The 18,981-nt window shown below is 31.2% G+C and overlaps 1 pseudogene; it reads right to left on the bottom strand.

Moving 5' to 3' along the window:
* Nucleotides 1-8,806: 8,806 nt before the first annotated feature.
* LOC139857420 (isopentenyl-diphosphate Delta-isomerase I-like) lies at nucleotides 8,807-12,140 on the bottom strand (annotated as a pseudogene).
* Nucleotides 12,141-18,981: the final 6,841 nt, after the last annotated feature.

Here is an 18,981-nt window from a genome sequence, read left to right as displayed (position 1 = left end):
ACAACCATAGACACTCTATATGTGAATGTTGGAGTTAGCTATACAGGGTTGAGGTTGATTCCAAAATATATATAGTTTGAGTTGTGATCAATACTGAGATACGTATACACTGGGTCGTGGATTGATTCAAGATAATATTTATCGATTTATTTCTGTACATCTAACTGTGGACAACTAGTTATAGGTTACTAACGAGGACAGCTGACTTAATAAACTTAAAACATCAAAATATATTAAAAGTGTTGTAAATATATTTTGAACATACTTTGATATATATGTATATATTGTTATAGGTTCGTGAATCAACCAGTGGCCAAGTCTTACTTCCTGACGAAGTAAAAATCTGTGAAAGTGAGTTATAGTCCCACTTTTAAAATCTAATATTTTTGGGATGAGAATACATGCAGGTTTTATAAATGATTTACAAAATAGACACAAGTACGTGAAACTACATTCTATGGTTGAATTATCAAAATCGAATATGCCCCTTTTTATTAAGTCTGGTAATCTAAGAATTAGGGAACAGACACCCTAATTGACGCGAATCCTAAAGATAGATCTATTGGGCCTAACAAACCCCATCCAAAGTACCGGATGCTTTAGTACTTCGAAATTTATATCATATCCGAAGGGTGTCCCGGAATGATGGGGATATTCTTATATATGCATCTTGTTATTGTCGGTTACCAGGTGTTCACCATATGAATGATTTTTATCTCTATGTATGGGATGTGTATTGAAATATGAAATCTTGTGGTCTATTGTTACGATTTGATATATATATAGGTTAAACCTATAACTCACCAACATTTTTGTTGACGTTTTAAGCATGTTTATTCTCAGGTGATTATTAAGAGCTTCCGCTGTCGCATACTTAAATAAGGACAAGATTTGGAGTCCATGCTTGTATGATATTGTGTAAAAACTGCATTCAAGAAACTTATTTTGTTGTAACATATTTGTATTGTAAACCATTATGTAATGGTCGTGTGTAAACAGGATATTTTAGATTATCATTATTTGATAATCTACGTAAAGCTTTTTAAACCTTTATTGATGAAATAAAGGTTATGGTTTGTTTAAAAATGAATGCAGTCTTTGAAAAACGTCTCATATAGAGGTCAAAACCTCGCAACGAAATCAATTAATATGGAACGTTTTTAATCAATAAGAACGGGACATTTCAGTTGGTATCCGAGCGTTGGTCTTAGAGAACCAGAAAATTTGCATTAGTGTGTCTTATCGAGTTTGTTAGGATACATTAGTGAGTCTACAGTGAAATTGACTTTGCTACAGTGAATTGCTACAGTAAAATTTGACTTTGCTACAGTAACTTTGCTACAGTAAACACTATTATAAAAATGTGTTTTAACAAATAGCGAGACGATGATTTATAGAAGTAAATGACCAAAACACTCGAAAGTTTAAGATACACTTTGAGTGATATAATTAAGGGATAATTTAAGGCTATATTTTGACAAAGGTACGTGTCACGAAATGTAAAATGCAAGTTTTCTAAGCGTACGAAAATGCGTTCGAGAAACCGGAACCGGGACATAAGTCGAGTGATGACGTACGACTTATCGGAACAAAAATTACAAGTCTACTATGCACAAGAATAAAATATAATATATAAATAATTATATTAATTATTTATATATTTATATTTATTTTATATTATGTCGACAAGCTAGGAGCCAAAACAATGTGAGCTGTCCCTGGTCCTCATGCGAGTCGCATGGCCAGAAGGCCATTTCCATGCGAGTCGCATGACTCCAGATTTCAGGCCAGGTTCTATAAATTGCAACATTTTCTGCCGAGTAAAGAAAGAAAAAAAAAACACACACATACATATTACTCCGTATTTATTTTATTTATTATTTATATTATTATTATTATTATTATTATTATTATTATTAATAAGATTATTATTAATCTTATTATTTTTTATTATTATTAGTGTTATTATTTTTGCGATACAAAAATAATAATGTACATCAAATATTACGACGGAGTGCTGTCCAAGTAATTTTCAAAATGAGTTTTCGAGCAAGCTAGAGCTAAGGAAATTATGGGTTATTGCCAAGGAGGTTATGGGTAATGTTCGGGGGTATTTTTTTTCTGAATCAAACCTCGTGTTTATCATCTCCGATGCGTCTACGTGCTTTCCTGCAATATTGTATATCAATATTAAACAGTGAGTTCATTTGATTCCCTTTTACTCTTTATATTTTTGGGACTGAGAATACATGCGCTATTTTTACAACTGCTTTATTAAATGCTTTTGAAATATATTTTTAACTGCGAATACATGCAAATGTTTTATTAACCGATATACAATATTTATATGCGTGAGTTTCATAAGAACCCTTTTTCTCTCAATATTTTTGGGCTGAGAATACATGCAAATGCTTTATTAACTGATTTACAATATTTATATGGGTGAGTTTCATACGATCCCTTTTTAATTGCTTTTGCAATATATATTTTTGGGCTGAGAATACATGCACTTTATTTTAAACATAATGGATACAAGTACATACTAAATTCTACACCGAGTTTGAACCGAAAATCCCTTAGCTTTGGTAACTGTTAACTGCCAGTTATAAGAACTGGTGGGCGCGAGTAGTAGTATATGGATCCATAGGGCTTGACATCCCCGTTCGAGCTAGAGCGCTAGCCTTTTAACGGACGTATGCTATTTGAGAAGCGTACACGTTGGTTTGCGTGTATTATTAAGATGATTATACAGAGGGTACAAATTATATAAACGTTAAAGTTTAGTTACCAGGGTGCTCAATTTTGTAGAACCAATTGATAAACGTTTCGGATGAAACAACTGAAATCTTGTGGTCCACCTTTTATTTAAAACATAATGATAAACGTTTTGAATGAAACAACTGAACTTTTGTAATCCACATTGATATACGGATTATGTGTAATATTAAAACTATGAACTCACCAACCTTTGTGTTGACACTTGAAGCATGTTTATTCTCAGGTTTCTAGAAGTCTTCCGCTGTTTGCTCATACGTGATACAAGTTATGTGCTTGGAGTCATACATGCTATATACAAGAAACTTGCATTCATCAAACCATTACCATGTATCTTATTTTGACTGTATTGTCAACAGATGTATTATTGTAAACCATTTAAATGGTGATTGTCTATACGTAGGAATCATCAGATGTAAAAAAACCTGGAATTTATATATTCATTTATGAAATACCTTTTCAAACGAATGCAATGTTACAAAACGTATCACATAGAGGTCAAATACCTCGCAATGAAATCAATGAATGACGTATTCGTCCATATGGATTTGGAGCGATCGTCACATACATACTTCGAATGTGAAGTTTCCAAAAAAAAAAAACACCCCAAACTACGAAACTAGTTCTCCGAATTTTGGAAAAATGTTGATGAAGCAGCAAAAACTGTAAACGACCTTAACAGTCAAAAGTTTGATGATAAAGAATAGTATGGTGGTAAAGCTGAGAAAAAGAGAAAGTTTGGAACTGAAAAACGGATTGAGCAAAGTATGAAAGAGGTTGTGGATAAATCACAAGGACGAAACCTGTCTTCAAAGAATCCAAATGATTCAGTATCTGCTAAAGCCATTAACGAATACCTTGCTTCCGAATCTAAACCCTTGCGGACAATATTCTTCATCATCCTCTGATATTAGAAATTCTAAGATATCATCGTATCTTTCATTATAAATATCCTCCATATTTCTGGAGATAATTTCATAATCATTCTTATCGAAAATCAATTTTCTCTTTACGATATCTGTGTTACACCATAAAAGAAACTATTTTAGTTTCTAAATTCTGAAACTTTCAAGTTTAAAATATAAATGTTTTGAAGTAATGTTGGGAATTGAAGCATGAGTTAATATAATATAATGACACTTGATCAACGTGATTATATTACAGTAAGTCATGCTGAGTTTCTAATGGAACGTGATAAAGGTTCACATATCATACCCTCATCATGAACCATGTTACATAACTCTTTCATTCTATATAATCTCTAAAAATATCAAGAAAATATTTTCTTAATGATTCGGTCTTTTTCGAGGTATTCTGGTAATTTGACAAGTCAGATTGTGCTATTACCATTTCTTTCTTAGAACATTAGTTATGTTCATCTGAAACTTCATACCTACGAATTCTGGACCATTATCCGCTTGACTTAAGGTCGGGAAGAGAAAGCGAAAGCATGAAGCTCCGAAATATAATGGAGAATATAAAGCCCGATAACAACCCCGAAATTACAAACCGTGTATATCAATGCGTATAGCAATATAAAGACACGGGAGAATGAAAAACACTATAACCCCAAGGTAATAGTAGAAGAAAATAACTTCCTCTGGTGGCAGATGAAAAAGAAGAATGAAGGATACGATAGCCAGGAAAATATCAAGAATCAGAACTGGATTAAGCATTTTCACAATCTATTGGGATGTATGAAATAATAAAGAAGATTATAGGAGTGTTGAAAATAAATGAAACGGAAGAGGTCAATTTATAGAAAAATATCGAACGCAGCAATAGAGGCAGGTTACGCATTTAATCAAAGAAAATCCTAATTTTCGCAAATTCCGAAAAATCAAATCTTATTTAAATTATGAAGATTTTCTATTCCTTAAAATCCGGAAATAAATCGTTACTACATCAAGAGATAAGACGCATCTCTATTCTCCATTTCACTTGATTACGATAACTTCTCTCATACGCTTCGAGTAATTGGATTATTTTATCCATATTATTCAAACATATATAAAACTCTATTATCAACTCATATTCGTCATTAAAACATTTTTATTGTTAGCCATGACGACCTCACTCAAATTTCGGGACGAAATTTATTTAACGGGTAGGTACTGTGATGACCCGGAAATTTCTGACCAAATTTAAACTTAATCTTTGTATGATTAACATTTCTGACACGATAAGCAAAGTCTATGAAGTTGAATCTCAAAATTTTGAACTATTCAATTACCCTTCGATTGTTCTCAACGATTCGTGAACAATTATATGTAAATAGATACATATACTATAACTTGAAAACGTAACAAAGTGTTGAGTATATGATACTGTGAATTAAAATTTATTGGTTTGATTACCTGATCGATATATTTAACTACGGAGATAAAAGATTATGCAAAACGATTGAATTAAAAGATATTTATTGAATCCCTTAAGGATTATAATATTATTACGAGTCTCTGTTGTGAGGTCCACGTTGATTTAAGAAATCATTCATTTTTAACGATATTCGAAATAAATATTAAAGTGTTTGTTTAAATAACGTAATTTGGACACATACAATAATAAGGAATATTAACTGTTGGAATTAGATATGAATAAACTTGCGATATGTATTTTAAAACGTGTTTATTAATATTGAAAATATATATTTAACAATACGATAAAATATAATATTAACTTGGTCATAAAACGAATTGTTATTATATATATATATATTAACAAATAACGAGAAGATGATTTATAGAAGTAAATGACCAAAACACTCAAAAGTATAAGTTATATCTCGAGTGGTATAGTTTATGGACAATTTAAGACTATATTTTGACAAAGGTACGAGTCGCGAAACGTAATGTACAAGTTTTCTCAGCGTACGAAAGGACGTTCGAAAAACCGGAACCGGGACATAAGTCGAGTGATGATGTACGACTTATTGGAACAAAAAGTACAAGTCAACTATGCATGTGAATTTAATATAATATATAATTAATTATATAAATTAAATATATTATATATATAATTAAATAATATGTCGACAAGCAAGAAAACAAACGAAAGTGAGCTGTCCAGACAGGCCATGCGATCGCATGGCATTTGCACTGAAAGCCCATGCGATTGCATGGGCATCAGATTCAGCAAACATGTATAAAAGCTCGATCGTTTCTGTTTTTTTGATGCATTCCATCCATCTCTCTCTCACACTCTTATATTTATATTTATTATTATTATTATTATTATTATTATTATTATTATTATTATTATTATTATTATTATTATTATTATTATTATTATTATTATTATATTATTATTAATCTTATTATTATTATTATTATTATTATTATTATTATTATTATTATTATTATCAGTAGTATAATAATTATTAGTATTATACATAAAATACTACGACGAGGTTATGTCTAAACGATTTCAAAAATGGTTTACGAGCAAGCTAGAGCTAAGGAAATTATGAGTTATTGCCAAGGAGGTTATGGGTAATGTTCGGGGGTATATATATGAATCAAACCTAGTATTTATCATCTCCGTTGCGTCTACGTATTTTTCTACAATATTGAATCTCAATATTGATACGTAAGCACTTATATTTTTATCTTTTATATATTAATTGTGTATCCATGTCTAGTGCTCGAGTATATATATTTATACATGCTTGTATGCTAAATTTTATCGCTAAACAGTTTATAATGAATCATGAATTAAATACATATATTACTGGTAAAAGGTATATGATATACATGTTTTTGGAAAGCTAGCGAAAAATCAATAACTTTTCATTTAGATATCGAATAGTTTCGAAGAACGAATCAAAAGATATGGTCAACTGAATTATAATTGAAAATAATTGGAATTGCTTTTGAATCTGCAATTAATATTTAAACAACTTGTTTGTAAGGTTGATAAACTGGATTTTTGAATATTACCAGCCGAGTAAATGAATCCTTATATAAAACACGTCTCGTTTGGTTAAGCAACTGTCAAAATTGACTTTTTGAAATGACTTTGGATAACTTTTATATGTCGATCTCGAGCATTAGGATTGTGATACACTATGACCTGACCTAGCTTGATAGACATTTATTGACCAACATATGTTCTCTAGGTTGAAATCTACGATTATTTGATTTCCGAGTTTCGGTCACATTACGATGAACAACTTTATGTGTTGCTAAGGTGAGTTTCATTGCTCCCTTTTTAATTGGTTTTGCAATCTATATTTTTGGGCTGAAAATACATGCACTTTATTTTAAACGCACTGGATACAAGTACATACTAAATTCTACACCGAGTTTGAACCGAAAATCCCTTAGCTTTGGTAACTAGTAACTGCCAGTTATAAGAACTGGTGGGCGCGAGTAGTAGTATATGGATCCATAGGGCTTGATATCCCCGTCCGAGCTAGAGCACTAGCCTTTTAACGGACGTATGCTATTTGAGAAGCGTACACGTTGGTTTGCGTGTATTATTAAGATGATTATATAAAGGGTACAAATTATATATACGTTAAGTTTAGTTACCAGGGTGCTCAATTTTGTAGAATATTTTGATAAACGTTTCTGGATGTAACAACTGAAATCTTGTGATCCACTTTTATATACAGATTATGCGAAACACTAAAACTATGAACTCACCAACCTTTGTGTTGACACTTGTTAGCATGTTTATTCTCAGGTTCCCTAGAAGTCTTCCGCTGTTTGCTTATATGTGATACAAGCTATGTGCATGGAGTCTTACATGCTTTATTCAAGAAAACGTTGCATTCACAAAACCATCATCATGTATCCATTTTGACTGCATTGTCAACGGAAGTATTATTGTAAACTATTATTTACGGTGATTGTCTATATGTAGAAATCATCAGATGTCGAAAACCTTAGAATTAAATATTCATTTATGGTATGCCTTTTCAAAAGAATGCAATGTTTACAAAACGTATCATATAGAGGTCAAATACCTCGCAATGAAATCAATGAATGACGTGTTCGTCCATATGGATTTGGAGCGATCGTCACAGACGCCAATTGCAAAATCAAAATAACTCAGGGACACTGATTGCCAAATTAAAAACCGAGGGACCAAACTAGCGATTTGGGGTATAATAGAGGGACCAACTGAGCAAAAAAGTCCCAAAAAAATGAATTTTTTTTTTTTGCTTCCCCCGCTTCCCCCAATTGGTTACTTCCCCATTGATCTTGACCTTTTATATATATATATATATATATATATATATATATATATATATATATATATATATATATATATATATATATACTATAATTTTAGTAAAACTGTTCTCACATCGTCAACCTTTGCCATAAGCAATTCTCTTATTTACAGGTAAACTTGAACCATAATCCTAAACCTGTGACCGAAATATCGAATTAAGGCAACTTACGCGATAGATCAAAATTTACTCGGATAAAATTGACCTCTGAGTTAAGATCAAGTCTTGGAACTGTTGTAAACGGCGTCCGTTGCGTCCGTTTCGACGCCCGTTGCGGCGTTTTGGGACTAAACCGTTTCGACCCCATCCCGTTTTCTTATAAGCCGGTCAACGGTCAAAAGTCAGGTCAAATGCAGGAAAAATTGGGTCAACGCCGATCAAAAGTCAGAAATTCTGTTAAAATCAGTAATAAGTCGGTCAAATCAATCAAAATTGACTTAGTTTAGTATTCCATTTTGTATTATATTAACGCTAATAGCAATTATAGGTACAAACTTGTCAACGGAGATTTTTTTAGCTCTATAATATGTGTAAATATATATTTATATATATAAAAGTCAACATCCGTTTCGACCCCGTCTCGGCCCCTTTTTTCCGTTGCAACGTTTTGAGGTCGCTACCGTTTCGGCCCCGTCTCACGTCTTTTTCAACCTTGCTTGGAAGTAATCAACATGAAAAGCTCGCGACTTTATCAATATTGTGTTAGTATCATGTTCATCGGCATTTTAGGCTTTTGTATAATTCCATCCAAATGTATCAGATTAAACCCAAATCACAGTATATATATATATATATTCCATTAACAAGAGAATGGTAAATTTCAAATATTTCGTTATTACACTCTTCATACTAAAACTGAGAGATACGTTACTGATAAGTTACAACTACAACAATGCTCATATATAGAATAAATTTATTTTATGGATGGTAAAGTTATGGGGCGTCATTCATTTCAACTTATGAATGGTTTTCATATCGATTGCTGTGGAGAGTGTACCATTTTGAACATGGTCCCACCACTTGAACAAGAAGTTGTCAACAACTAACCTGAACCAAGGGGACAACTTTAAACCCTCCTCACCAGCATCGGCTTTCCTTAACTCTTTCAGCTCTTCTTGGTTCACATATTTGATATCTGCCACTTCATCCGGGTTTGGGTTCACAGCAACGTTACGCACGATGAAGAGTAGGTAATCAACTGAAAAAACATGTCACGAAAGTTGGCTTTGAGTCGCAAAAAGTATATCATGAACCGAAAGATGTAGAGGTGGAAAGGCTGGCCATAATTTTTTTTTTTTTCCATTTTGGTTTGTAAATTCTAACTAACACATGCATTAAATATGAAGACTATAACTAGTGAATAATATCGTACGTTCTTATAAAAATAAACCTTAATACATCATATATTTGAATACATAGTAACCTGCTTAACCATTCTATTTATTTTACATGATTCATTTTTGTCTAAATTTCTACATTTAACTTGTGTGATCCAATGCAATCTGCATTGCCCAAATGGTTAAGATATTTATAAGTGCGTACACCTGTGAATGGTGTGATTCAGGTTACGTCTCATCTCTAACAGGTTTCGTAATTCTATTAAAACTCTATTTATTGACTAAATTTTGTTCTGACAAAAAAGTGTTTCGGGTCAACCGAGCCGTGCTCATTTCAAGTTATATAAAAAGATTACCTATTATGAATCAATACCCAACCCGCCATGTTTTCCAAGTCTGTAGCAAGATATAAGAATTAATTAAAATATTATAGGGTAATAAAAGTTAACCTTCATGTTCCCCCCACTTTCCGTCAGAAGGAGCCTTGTACAGCATACGACCTAAGGTAGTAAACTGATCAACTGGAACATCTTCAGCAAGGATACCGAGTTCATCCAAAAGCTTCCTCTGTGCAGCATTCCTAACACCTGATTTTGCAAAAAAAAAAAAAAAAAAAAAATTGAGCATGATTACCATACAAACAACAATTAATTTGGACAATTATACGGAGTATAACTTTGCATTACCAAGGGCCTTTTCGGGAATCAGCTCGCTTTCTCTATAGAGTGGATGGCTGCAACAAGTGTTGGTCCATACCAAAGGGAATGTCACCTTGGTTCCAGAGCGTTGCTGCAAGTACACAACCACATGTTACGAAACTTAAAAATGGACACCATTAGGGTCAAGGTTTTGTCAATATATATATATATATATATATATATATATATATATATATATATATATATATATATATATATCTTTTATAAAGGGTCAAGGTTGTCAATATATATATATATATATATATATATATATATATATATATATATATATATATATATATATATCTTTTATAAACAACTAGTATGACAAATATGATTGCAAGATTAGATTCTTTTCTGTAATAATATAATTTTCATAACAAAATGATTAAAAGAATTATAAACAACTTTCAACTATCTATCTATATCTTAAAGGTTTGACCGTTAGATATGGAGCAAAACCTGAATCGACTAATTTATCAAGAGATTGGTCAAAATCTCCATATCTAATTGGACTGATCAGGTCAACGGTTGCCACACAGAGCACCATCATCATTCGGTGTTACCATTCAAGACCATATCACTTCTTCGTTTTTTGCTAAAACATTAATGAGTTCTTAAGTTGTAAAGCTACATAACCATATCAATCTGTTGTACCTGAAGGAGTAACTCATATTTTGAATTAAACAAAAACACACTAAAAGCTCTATGCAGCAAATTGTCTTTTTCAATCTTTTCCATCAAATGACCTGCATAATCAGGGATTATTGGATTAACAATGGTGATCGTGTCAATGGTAATAATATAACAAAGGATTCACAATAATCATACATGAAGTTGGAGTTCAAAGGTCAGGGTTATGCTCTCAAGTCATAATCTGATTTTAGGTTAATTTAAATTCATTAAGCTATTGAAACTATTCTTAAACTAGTCAGTTTGATGATTTCTACTCCAAAAATCACTCGGTATCATAATTGATCCGCTTAAATATACACCCATATTATCACTTACAGTTGTACTTGGTATCATGCCCAACCACATTGTCATTCTCATCAACCAAAATGCACCTGCAGATTTTTTCAGATGTCAAAAACTGTTGGTATCTCAGTAAAATGAATGTTTCGAAATTTTTAAAATCTATTATAACAAATGGATACAGTGAGCTTAAACCATTACGGTCCCTACATTAAACATCTAAGTCAATACTACAAAACAATGAGTTTATATTCAAAACATTGACTTAAGAATACACCCTATACTTAACAAATAGTTTTATCTTCCAATCACTATCACTATGTAAAATATATAACTTGTACACTAGTACTTACAAGCCATAAAATGGAATAATAAATCAAATAAAAAAATATATTGCATAATGACATCAACCCATGGTATGTATGTATCAAGCTACCCTTAATTGCAATAGTATGTTTAGGATCACTTCTTCATCACCTAACCAATAATATCTATTATTGCTGACATGGCAGTCATCAAAATGGTACCACGTCATCAAAATGGTACCACGTCATTAAAAGGGTGCCACGTCACGAATCCACAAGTCTAAAAACCTCAAATACATACGATAGCAATTGCCGAAAGTTTCTTACTGTAATACTACATTTTTAGGTGAATCACAATACGTTTTCAGATGCTTAAGCCAAATTTAGACATGATCAACAGACCTAATGGTCATACCAATTAGTTTTCCATTTCTTGGAATTAATTTCAACTTTTTAACTTAAATCATCTAATTAATCATGATCAGTAGATGCACTATATCTTTATTATCAAATATCAATATATATAACCATTACTTTAAAATGTACTAAATTAGTAAAATATAACAGATCTGAATTAAAAATAATAATAAAGTCAGCATTATTGAAAGAAAAAAAAAAACTTACTCATCGTCAAACATGAGACGCCTTTGAACAGCGTCCATACCGGAATCATCACCCATGGCGGCGGTGGAGTAAAATCGGCGACGGAGATTGACGGCTGAAGAGGTGGTGATTTTTGTATGAGATTTTAGAGAGAAATGCAAAGGGAGCGTGTCAGCGTGATGGTTTTTATGGGGGAAATTTTTAACATTGTTTTGTAGTCGGAGGGCCCACATTCTGTTGATCGTAGTAGTTGTGTAATTTTGACTATAAAGAATGTTTCTATTTATACCCTTTATGTTTAGGTTTATAACAAGATTAGTCCATCTAAAACTTGTTTACGGAGTAGTATATAAAAAAAGAAAATGCTAAACGTAGCCCTTAGGATTACGTTTAAGCTTATCAAATTTAATTTTATTCTATGTTTATAACAAAATCCTGCCATGAATAACATTAATTCTCAAATTATATAAGGAAAATCGATATTAAAAAGGGATATTTATACTTTGTAATTAATTAACCAGAGTTTTTAAACTCAAATTTAGTAAGCTTAAACGTAGCCCTAAGGGCTACGTTTAACATTGTCTAAAACGTAATATTATTATTATTATTATTATTATTATTATTATTATTGTTGTTGTTGTTGTTGTTGTTGTTGAGTTTAAGGTATAGATGTGAAGGCGTTTTCCGTAGCAATATGCGGAACTTTTTTCCCCTCGTTATTATTATTATTTAGCCGTATTTTGCTGCGGACCCTTCATTTGTAGCAAAGTGATTTAACGAACTTTTTGATATGTACGTTTGATCTCAACATAAACTATAATTAAAAGTACATAATTCATCTTAGAATACGTAAAACGTAGAAACAAATATTAAAAAGAAAGAAGTTGACGCAGTAAAATTAAAGAAAAGCTGAAGGAAGAATAATAAAAATATAATAATGAGAGAGGAATCGTTTTGTTTAAAAGTACTAAACGCAACACATATAGAACACAGATATAAAAGTTAATGCTTGCCACTATAGACATTATTTTAAAATGTGTCCATAACCATTTGTTGATACAAATATTAATTGATTAGATAATCAAAATTACATTTTTTAAAAAAGTATTCTCTTTTTGTAAAAATGTAATACAACTAAAGTAAAAAACTATTAAAGAACTAATTAAAGAAAAAATCTCAGAAAAGAAAATATATATGTTTTCATAAATTTGAAAAACAAACATAAAATGTAATCTAACTAAAATGAAAAAACCAAAACTAAAAGATCATAAAAGAAAAAGAAAAATGTAAAAAAAAAAAGATTTTTTAAGAAAAAAAAAAAGACAAAAAAGACAAACCCAAGTCAATGAGTCACAAATATCACTCAGTCATTAAAGGGGTGTTTGGAGTTGCGATTGAAGCTTGATTTTTTTATTATCACGTTTAAAAATCGCAGAAAATAAGATAATAGTGTTTGGCTAATAAATATTAAAAATTAATTAATCACGTTATCATCCACTCAAAACGCAGATTTCGAGAAGTAACATAGATGTTACTGTTGCAAAACGCGGTTTTATGTTTTGAGTGTCTTCGAACATATTTACTCAAATACCCTTTATACCATAATTTTTTTACTGGGTTTCTATGTAAGAGTGCAAGGTTGCAACTTTATATTACTTTTCCCATATCTATTACTACCATCTACTATCTATGGAATATATTATATGTTCGTTTTAATCTATTTTGTATTTTATAGTTATTAATAAAATTTCATAAATCATATATTGATAAACTGTTTGTGCTATAAATTGTAACGACATATATAATGTAGTATTATATTTTATGGATGTCTATTTTAGTAATTTACTTATGTAGTTATTAAATAATCTAATTTGCCAAACACCGAAATAACTGTTTATTTAATTATTACGTTATCAAACAGAATAATCTAATCCAAACACTATTTCTTTGCAGCACGTTTTGCTACAGCTGATTATCTGATTTCGATTATCTAAAACGCATAATCAGTTTTCAAAACGCAAATCCAAACACCCCCTAAGTCATTCTGTGACGATCGCTCCAAATCCATACGGACGAACACGTCATTCATCGATTTCATTGCGAGGTATTTGACCTCTATATGATACGTTTTGTAAACATTGCATTCTTTTGAAAAGGTACACCATATATGAATATTTAAATCAAAGGTTTTCGACATCTGATGATTTCTACATATAGACAATCACCGTAAATAATAGTTTACAATAGTACTTCCATTGACAATGCAGTCAAAATAAGATACATGGTGATGATTTGGTGAATGCAACGTTTCCTTGATAAATATGCCATGTAAGACTCCATGCACATAGCTTGTCTAACATATAAGCAAACAGCGAAAGACTTCTAGGGAACCTGAGAATAAACATGCTAACAAGTGTCAACACAAAGGTTGGTGAGTTCATAGTTTTAATGTTGCGCATAATCTGTATATAAAGGTGGATCACAAGATTTCAGTTGTTTCATCCAGAAACGTTTATCAAAATATTCTACGAAATTGAGCACCCTGGTAACTAAACTTAACGTATATATAATTTATACCCTTTGTATAATCATCTTAATAATACACGCAAACCAACGTGTACGCTTCTCAAATAGCATACGTCCGTTAAAAGGCTAGTGCTCTAGCTCGGACGGGGATATCAAGCCCTATGGATCCATATACTACTACTCGCGCCCACCAGTTCTTATAACCGGCAGTTACTAGTTACCAAAGCTAAGGGATTTTCGGTTCAAACTCAGTGTAGAATTTAATATGTACTTGTATCCATTGCGTTTAAAATAAAGTGCATGTATTATCAGCCCAAAAATATATATAAAAAGGGAGCAATGAAACTTACGCATATAAATATTGTATATCGGTTAATAAAGTATTTGCATGTATTCTCAGCCCAAAAATGTAGAGAGTAAAAGGGATTTTATGAAACTCACCTTAGCCGCATATAAAGTCGTTCACCAAAATGTGATCGAAACTCGAATTACCAAATAACCGTAGATCTCAACCTAGAGAACATATTGAAATGTCCCGTTCTTATTGATTAAAAACGTTCCATATTAATTGATTTCGTTGCGAGGTTTTGACCTCTATATGAGACGTTTTTCAAAGACTGCATTCATTTTTAAAACAAACCATAACCTTTATTTCATAGATAAAGGTTTTAAAAAGCTTTACGTAGATTATCAAATAATGATAATCTAAAATATCCTGTTTACACACGACCATTACATAATGGTTTACAATACAAATATGTTACAACAAAATAAGTTTCTTGAATGCAGTTTTTACACAATATCATACAAGCATGGACTCCAAATCTCGTCCTTATTTAAGTATGCGACAGCGGAAGCTCTTAATAATCACCTGAGAATAAACATGCTTAAAACGTCAACAAAAAATGTTGGTGAGTTATAGGTTTAACCTATATATATCAAATCATAATAATAGACCACAAGATTTCATATTTCAATACACATCCCATACATAGAGATAAAAATCATTCATATGGTGAACACCTGGTAACCGACATTAACAAGATGCATATATAAGAATATTCCCATCATTCCGGGACACCCTTCGGATATGATATAAATTTCGAAGTACTAAAGCATCCGGTACTTTGGATGGGGTTTGTTAGGCCCAATAGATCTATCTTTAGGATTCGCGTCAATTAGGGTGTCTGTTCCCTAATTCTTAGATTACCAGACTTAATAAAAAGGGGCATATTCGATTTCGATAATTCAACCATAGAATGTAGTTTCACGTACTTGTGTCTATTTTGTAAATCATTTATAAAACCTGCATGTATTCTCATCCCAAAAATATTAGATTTTAAAAGTGGGACTATAACTCACTTTCACAGATTTTTACTTCGTCGGGAAGTAAGACTTGGCCACTGGTTGATTCACGAACCTATAACAATATATACATGTATATCAAAGTATGTTCATAATATATTTACAACACTTTTAATATATTTTGATGTTTTAAGTTTATTAAGTCAGCTGTCCTCGTTAGTAACCTACAACTAGTTGTCCACAGTTAGATGTACAGAAATAAATCGATAAATATTATCTTGAATCAATCCACGACCCAGTGTATACGTATCTCAGTATTGATCACAACTCAAACTATATATATTTTGGAATCAACCTCAACCCTGTATAGCTAACTCCAACATTCACATATAGAGTGTCTACGGTTGTTCCGAAATATATATAGATGTGTCGACATGATAGGTCGAAACATTGTATACGTGTCTATGGTATCTCAAGATTACATAATATACAATACAAGTTGATTAAGTTATGGTTGGAATAGATTTGTTACCAATTTTCACGTAGCTAAAATGAGAAAAATTATCCAATCTTGTTTTACCCATAACTTCTTCATTTTAAATCCGTTTTGAGTGAATCAAATTGCTATGGTTTCATATTGAACTCTATTTTATGAATCTAAACAGAAAAAGTATAGGTTTATAGTCGGAAAAATAAGTTACAAGTCGTTTTTGTAAAGGTAGTCATTTCAGTCGAAAGAACGACGTCTAGATGACCATTTTAGAAAACATACTTTCACTTTGAGTTTAACCATAATTTTTGGATATAGTTTCATGTTCATAATAAAAATCATTTTCTCAGAATAACAACTTTTAAATCAAAGTTTATCATAGTTTTTAATTAACTAACCCAAAACAGCCCGCGGTGTTACTACGACGGCGTAAATCCGGTTTTACGGTGTTTTTCGTGTTTCCAGGTTTTAAATCATTAAGTTAGCATATCATATAGATATAGAACATGTGTTTAGTTGATTTTAAAAGTCAAGTTAGAAGGATTAACTTTTGTTTGCGAACAAGTTTAGAATTAACTAAACTATGTTCTAGTGATTACAAGTTTAAACCTTCGAATAAGATAGCTTTATATGTATGAATCGAATGATGTTATGAACATCATTACTACCTTAAGTTCCTTGGATAAACCTACTGGAAAAGAGAAAAATGGATCTAGCTTCAATGGATCCTTGGATGGCTCGAAGTTCTTGAAGTAGAATCATGACACGAAAACAAGTTCAAGTAAGATCATCACTTGAAATAAGATTGTTATAGTTATAGAAATTGAACCAAAGTTTGAATATGATTATTACCTTGTATTAGAATGATAACCTACTGTAAGAAACAAAGATTTCTTGAGGTTGGATGATCACCTTACAAGATTGGAAGTGAGCTAGCAAACTTGAAAGTATTCTTGATTTTATGAAACTAGAACTTTTGGAATTTATGAAGAACACTTAGAACTTGAAGATAGAACTTGAGAGAGATCAATTAGATGAAGAAAATTGAAGAATGAAAGTGTTTGTAGGTGTTTTTGGTCGTTGGTGTATGGATTAGATATAAAGGATATGTAATTTTGTTTTCATGTAAATAAGTCATGAATGATTACTCATATTTTTGTAATTTTATGAGATATTTCATGCTAGTTGCCAAATGATGGTTCCCACATGTGTTAGGTGACTCACATAGGCTGCTAAGAGCTGATCATTGGAGTGTATATACCAATAGTACATACATCTAAAAGCTGTGTATTGTACGAGTACGAATACGGGTGCATACGAGTAGAATTGTTGATGAAACTGAATGAGGATGTAATTGTAAGCATTTTTGTTAAGTAGAAGTATTTTGATAAGTGTATTGAAGTCTTTCAAAAGTGTATAAATACATATTAAAACACTACATGTATATACATTTTAACTGAGTCGTTAAGTCATCGTTAGTCGTTACATGTAAGTGTTGTTTTGAAACCTTTAGGTTAACGATCTTGTTAAATGTTGTTAACCCAATGTTTATAATATCAAATGAGATTTTAAATTATTATATTATCATGATATTATCATGTATGAATATCTCTTAATATGATATATATACATTAAATGTCTTTACAACGATAATCGTTACATATATGTCTCGTTTAAAAATCATTAAGTTAGTAGTCTTGTTTTTACATATGTAGTTCATTGTTAATATACTTAATGATATGTTTACTTATCATAGTATCATGTTAACTATATATATATATATCCATATATATGTCATCATATAGTTTTTACAAGTTTTAACGTTCGTGAATCACCGGTCAGCTTGGGTGGTCAATTGTCTATATGAAACATATTTCAATTAATCAAGTCTTAACAAGTTTGATTGCTTAACATGTTGGAAACATTTAATCATGTAAATATCAATCTCAATTAATATATATAAACATGGAAAAGTTCGGGTCACTACACATATGTTGGTCAATACATGTCTATCAAGCTAGGTCATGTCATAGTGTATCACAATCCTAATGCTCGATATTGACATACAAAAGTTATCCAATGTTGTTTCAAAAAGTCAATTTTGACAATAGTTTAACAAAACGAGACGTACCTTATATAAGGATTCATTTACTCGGTTGGTAATATTCAAAAATCTAATTTATCAATCTCGTAAACAAGTTGTTTAAATCTAAATTGCAGATTCAAAAGCAATTTCAATTAACGTCAGTCATAATTCAGTTGATCATATCTTTTAATCCGTTCATCGAAACTATTCGGTGCCTAAATGAAAAGTTACTAATTTTTCGCCAGCTTTCCAAAAACATGTATATCATATACCTTTTACCAGTAATATTTGTATTTAATTCGGGATTCATTATAAACTGTTTAACGACAAAATTTAGCATACAAACATGTATAAATATATATACTCGAGCACTAGACATGTATACACTATTAATATATAAATCATTTGGATTCTTTGAAGGTAGATTTAGTATTTGTGATTTGTCCACAGCCTCCTTCATGGTCTGCTCAATCCATTTTTCAATTCCAAACCTTCTCTTTTTCTCAGCTTTACCACCATACTATTCTTTATCATCAAACTTTTGACTGTTAAGGTCGTTTATAGTTTTTGCTGCTTCATCAACATTTTTCCAAAATTCGGAGAACTAGTTTCGTAGTTTGGGGTGTTTTTCGAAAACTTCAC

Source organism: Rutidosis leptorrhynchoides, chromosome 1 (genome assembly GCF_046630445.1).
Source record: "Rutidosis leptorrhynchoides isolate AG116_Rl617_1_P2 chromosome 1, CSIRO_AGI_Rlap_v1, whole genome shotgun sequence".
Classification (NCBI taxonomy): Eukaryota; Viridiplantae; Streptophyta; class Magnoliopsida; order Asterales; family Asteraceae; genus Rutidosis; species Rutidosis leptorrhynchoides.
The sequence above is the reverse complement of the archived record's forward strand: the minus strand, read 5'-3'. Positions and strand labels throughout refer to the sequence as shown.